This window comes from Entelurus aequoreus, linkage group LG01, assembly GCF_033978785.1.
Source record: "Entelurus aequoreus isolate RoL-2023_Sb linkage group LG01, RoL_Eaeq_v1.1, whole genome shotgun sequence".
NCBI classification, from domain to species: domain Eukaryota; kingdom Metazoa; phylum Chordata; class Actinopteri; order Syngnathiformes; family Syngnathidae; genus Entelurus; species Entelurus aequoreus.
The window spans coordinates 81583612-81589850 of NC_084731.1; positions in this window are offsets into that span (position 1 = coordinate 81583612).

Sequence of the window (6239 nt, forward strand, 5' to 3'; positions counted from 1 at the left end):
GGCTGTGTTCCTGCTACACTAGTAGGTACCTTTCGATGCTCAAATCAAAATGATAATGCTAATGTTAGTTATCGGAAATTTGTGTGTTAGCGATAAATAGCCACCAGCGTGATAGTTTCACACTACTTCCTTCAGTCTTTCTTTGCTTCGGACCTGCATCCACCCGTTGCATTATTGGTAGCAGCGTCATGTTTGTAGCACAATCCAAGATCTTTTCTTGATAGTGTCTGCTATTTAACATCAGCATAGCCAGTAGAGACGCAATATTTGTGCCAATCTTACAGCGGACGTCATGTCAGTTTGACGCTATACGCGCTAGTCCTCATGGGAGATGTGGTCTTCTTCTGGCAAAACACTACCGCTTTTGGTCCACTGGCGCCACCAAAATCAACCAAAACTGGTGTGGGGCTTTAAACTCCAAGTACTTATTTCAGTTGTTCTTTCAAGTGAGCTAAGCACGGTTGCTTCTGCGTTCTCTTAACATGTTTAACCTTGTCCCTTAATCACAACAATACCTAATATATTAAGAATTGCAGTTTATTTGTAGCAATGGCGATTACTAATGATAATTTAGGAGAGCGATTTCACACTGTGTATGAACATTCACAGATAGCTGCTACTTGCCAATAGTGAATAATGTCAGCCAGTCACATACTTTTTCGCAAAAAATTGGCTTATACCGGAGGTCAGCAACCTGCGGCTCGAGAGCCACATGCGGCTCTTGACCGGCGCCCTGGTGGCTCCATGGCACTTTTTCAAAGATGTATGGAAATGGGGTGAAAAATATATTTTTTGTTGTAATATGGTTTATGTAGGAGGACGAACATGACACAAACCTTCCTAATTGTTAGAAAGCCCACTGTTTAATATGTTTATGTCTATGCGTCACTGATGAGAGTATTTGGCGAGCGCCGTTTTGTCCTCCAAATTTCAGCGGCCCTTGAACTCACCGTTGTGTGGACTATCACGCAACAGTTTTGTTTACATGTACAACTTTCTCCGATGCTGTCACGGAAATACTTGTTTTATGCCACTCCTTCTCTGTCTCATTTTGTCCACCAAACATTTTATACTTTGTGTGAGTGCACAAAGGTGAGCTTTGTTGATATTGACTTGATATGTAATGCTAATCAGGCATATTTGGTCACTCCATGACTGCAAGTTAATCGATGCTAACATGCTATTTAGGCTAGATGTATGTACATATTGCATCATTATGCCTCGTTTGTAGGTATATTTGAGCTCATTTAATTTCCTTTACTTATATCCTCTGTGTATTGAATTTATATTTGCATGTCTCATGACACATTATCCGAATGTAATATTGGCTGAATTTCAGATAGTTGTTTGTACGCCATGTTGTTCCAGACCACAGCAAACGTTAGCCAGCTTGCAAATATTGTAATAAATCCATTAGAAGAAGACAGCCTGCTGTTTCCTTTAACCTGGACACACACATCTATACCTTTGGCCATTTTAAGACAGTCATTTCCAGGAGTTATCTCACCCTCTGAGAAGTGTTACTAATGTTTTTCAATGTTGTAAAAAATGTTGTAGAATAAATATAACATTCCAACATTTCTGTCAACGAAGATTTGCGTCTGCCTGCGACACATAGTCATTTTCATAGTAGGCTAATATACCTAAATAGCAGTGACGTGCAGTCAGTAGAGGCAGGGGAAGCAGGGCCTCACCTGCCATCATGGAAAGAAAAAAAATGTTAAAAGAAAAACAAATTAATTAAATTGTTATATGTATCCAGTGATTATACTAAAATTATTTTCCATTTAACTTCACCAGTTTTAGATTATTTTTATTTTCACATTTGCCGTTCAAATACTGAGAAGAGACGGTGCGGTGATCACCCAGTTGAGGCACGTCACTCAGTTGTGCCTCAACATGGATTGTGCACAATGACTCGGCTAACTGCTGGCCTGCTGTGCAGTGAGACTGTATTGCTATATGAATTATGAATTATATCAGTTTACTAAACAATGGCATAGTTCAGTTAGCTGAGGTATATAATGTACAGTGTATTTTGTCAACAACTGTATGTGTGTAACATATTTTTTGTGCTGAGCATTCATAAAACTGCTGCAAAAGACGTACTGGCTGAGGCTCGAAGTAATCCGGCCTCCTGGTGGTAGAGGGCGGTAGTGATCCCAGATATCAATCCTCGGCCACAGAAAAAAAAAAAAAAAGTTAGCGCAGCGATTGTTTATTTCCTCTCGCCTGAACTTTTATTAAAAACATGGAGGATTACATATGTAAAATAAAACAGTTTTCTAAACTGGACTTTCAATCGAAGCAGGAGGTAATAATTAAAGGTAGACCAACGCCGGAGCTAAAACGTTTGCTTTTGACTTCGAACAGAAGACCCGTGGTACACACGCAAAGGCTGGCTGTGTGGATGTCCAGCAAGAAAGGTAAGACCATAATAATGTTTTTTTTATTAAATGTGCTTTTTTGTGTGCTACAGTTTGTATGTGTAAAGAATGCTGGTATGAGCTTTTAAACATAACCCGTTAACTGCTTTGATTGATTGATTGAGACTTTTATTAGTAGGTTGCACAGTGAAGTACATATTCCGTACAATTGACCACTAAATGGTAACACCCGAATAAGTTTTTCAACTTGTTTAAGTCGGGGTCCACTTAAATTGATTCATGATACAGATATATACTATCATATATACTATCATCATAATACAGTCATCACACAAGATAATCACATTGAATTATTTACATTATTTACAATCAGGAGTGTGGAGGGGGGGTGGGGTGGGGGGGGGGATATGGACATCAAGTAGTGGACATAGAGAGAGAGAGAGAGAGAGAGAGAGAGATCAGAAGGCATAAGAAAAAGAATCTGCATTTGATTGTTTACATTTGATTATTAGCAATCCGGGGAGGGTGTTAGTTTAGGGTTGTAGCTGCCTGGAGGTGAACTTTTATAGCGGTTTTGAAGGAGGATAGAGATGCCCTTTCTTTTATACCTCTTGGGAGCGCATTCCACATTGATGTGGCATAGAAAGAGAATGAGTTAAGACCTTTGTTAGTTCGGAATCTGGGTTTAACGTGGTTAGTGGAGCACCCCCTGGTGTTGTGGTTATGGCGGTCATTTACGTTAAGGAAGTAGTTTGACATGTACTTCGGTATCAGGGAGGTGTAGCGGATTTTATAGACTAGGCTCAGTGCAAGTTGTTTAACTCTGTCCTCCACCTTGAGCCAGCCCACTTTAGAGAAGTGGGTAGGAGTGAGGTGGGATCTGGGGTGGAGGTCTAGAAGTAACCTGACTAGCTTGTTCTGAGATGTTTGGAGTTTAGATTTGAGGGTTTTGGAGGTGCTAGGGTACCAGGAGGTGCATGCGTAATCGAAAAAGGGTTGAACGAGAGTTCCCGCCAGAATCCTCAAGGTGCTTTTGTTGACCAGAGAGGAAATTCTGTAGAGAAATCTCGTTCGTTGGTTAACCTTTTTGATTACCTTGGTTGCCATTTTATCACAGGAAAGGTTAGCCTCTAGAATGGAACCTAGGTAGGTGACCTCATCTTTCCTGGTGATGACACTGTCACCTACTTTTATGGTGAAGTGATTGACTCTCTTAAGTTTGATGTGGGACCCAAACAGGATGGATTCTGTTTTACCCAAGTGGATGGATAGCTTGTTGTCAGCGAGCCAGGTGCAAATTCTACAGAGCTCAGCACTGAGGATTTTCTCCACCTGTGACTTGTCCTTGCCGGATACCAGCAGGGCAGAGTCATCCGCAAACAAAAACAATTCACAGTCACATGCCGATGACATGTCGTTTATGTATATTAGGAACAGTAAAGGTCCCAATATACTGCCTTGGGGGACTCCACAGTTCACCGAGAGGGGGGGGGACACGGTGCCGTTCACCTCTACCACCTGCTCCCTCCCCTCCAAGTAAGACTGCATCCAGCTCCAAGAGGTTTTGTTAAATCCGATTGCTCTGAGCTTATCCAACAGTATAGCGTGGTTAACGGTGTCAAAGGCCTTCTGAAGGTCCAGCATGACCATGCCGCAGTATTTGCCCGCGTCCACCTCATGTTTGATGTGGTCGGTCAGATAGAGAAGGCATGTGTCAGTGGAGTGGTTAGTTCTGAAGCCGGATTGGAATTTGTACATGAGTTTATTAGTGGCAAGGTAACTATCGACCTGTTCATAAACTATTTTCTCCATTACTTTCGAAATGGAGCTGAGAATAGAAACAGGTCGGTAGTTGCCAGGTTCCAATTTGCTTCCTTTTTTAAAGAGGGGAGTTACTCTTGCTATCTTAAAATCTTTTGGTACTTGGCCTTGTGTAATTGATAGGTTTATTATGTGCGTGATGATCGGGGCAATGATGGAGGCAGAGTCCCTGAGGAATCTGGAGGGAATATTATCAAGACCGGTGGCCTTGTTAGGGTGGAGCGCGCTCAATTTTTTAAACACCTCATCAGCTGTGACCATTTCTAATTTGAAATCATTGTTGGATACTCCTAGCTTTCTGTAGAAGGCTTTAATGTGTTCTACACCAAAGCGACCAGAGTGGTGGGACAGCTTGTTGACAAGAGTTGCAGCTATGCTGGTGAAAAAGGCGTTAAGTCTGCTAGCTACCTCCATTTTGTCTGTAATGAGGGAGTCACCCTCCTTGATGCTGATGTTGGTGAGTCTTGTTTTAAGTTTCTGGCTGCAACCAGGAAGCTGGTTGTTGAGAATTTTCCAGAGCTCACGTGGCTTATTCGTGTTTTCCTCTATTTTGTCGTTAATGTAATTTTTTTTAAAGGATTTAGTCAGGTTGGTTGACTTATTTCTTAATTTATTGCATTGCTTTTTGAGAGTTGAAAGGAGTAATTTGAGGTTGATATTATTGGGTTGTTTATCTACTTCTGTTTTACATTTTTGGTATTCAGAGTATTTCCTGTCTCTGTCTTTTATGGCAGCTAATAGGTCCGGATTCATCCATGGTTCCGAGCGGGCTTTGATCCTGACTGTTTTCACGGGAGCCATGTCATTTAGTATCTTTAGGAACGCCGTTTTGAAGCGATCCCAAGCGACATCGACCAGGTTGCTCGCGAGCACAGGGGACCAGTCCCACTCATCTAATTTTAAATTGAAATTGTCATTGGAGTATTTTTTGAGGGATCTGGATTGGGCTGTTATGTGGCCATTGGCTTTAGGTTTAGCTATTTTACGGGTGCAGAAGGTTCGATAGTGGTCGCTAAGACCACAGATCATGACCCCACTATTTTTTATTTTAGGCCGGTCTGAAGTGAGAATGAGATCTATGGTTGATTGGGTGGAATCACACACCCTTGTGGGTAGCGCTATTAGCTGGGAAAGACCGTGGAGATTACAAAACTTGCTGAAGGATCTGAAGACAGGCGCATCTTTGCGTTGAATATCTGTGTTCAGATCCCCAGTTATAATTTTCTCCATGTTGTCTGTCCCCGCCAAGCATTCTTCCAAAGCCCCATAGAAATCACTCTGATTAGGGGGTCTATAAACAGTCCCTATTAGTACCGGCTTAGCATTTTTAAATTTGATTTCCGCCCACACAGATTCCAGGTTATTGTGGTTAAGATCAGTGCGAGTTATGTATTTAATATCCTGGTGAATATACATACAAACGCCCCCACCGTGTTTATTCCTATCCTTTCTGATAACCGAAAAGTTTTGTATTTCTATCTCTGAATCAGAAATACTATGATCAAATTTGGTTTCAGAGAAACACAAGGTTTTTACCTTCGTGTTGAGGAACATTTCTCTGATTTGGTCGAGTTTGGCTCCAGAGAGGCTGTTCACATTAAGGTGGATGATGTGTAGTCCACTGGAACCAAAAAGAGCATCAGAGTCCGCTGTGTTGTGGTACTGACCAGAAAAATTGTTGGTTATTATTGCTGTTGCAGTTGAAGAGCAAGGAGAGAGAGGAGAGAGAGGCATATTGATCGTCCTCCAGGTGAAGGGGGAGGGAGAGAAAGGGGGAGGGGAGGGAGAGGGAGGAGGAGGCCAGGTAGGGTTGCTGGGGGATGGGTTGGGTTTCCTTTTGGCGGGGTTTTTTGAAGACAAAGAGAAAGAGAATAACGAAAATGTTTGTGTAAAGGCGCCTCTAAATCCTGTGTATGGCGCGTCCTCGGCCGTCCGGGACCGGACACTTGCTGCCAATCAAATGGTGAATAAGATACTCTTTAGGGTTCATATGTTTGTAAATCTGACTGTGATGAAGTCAGTGCCTCGCCA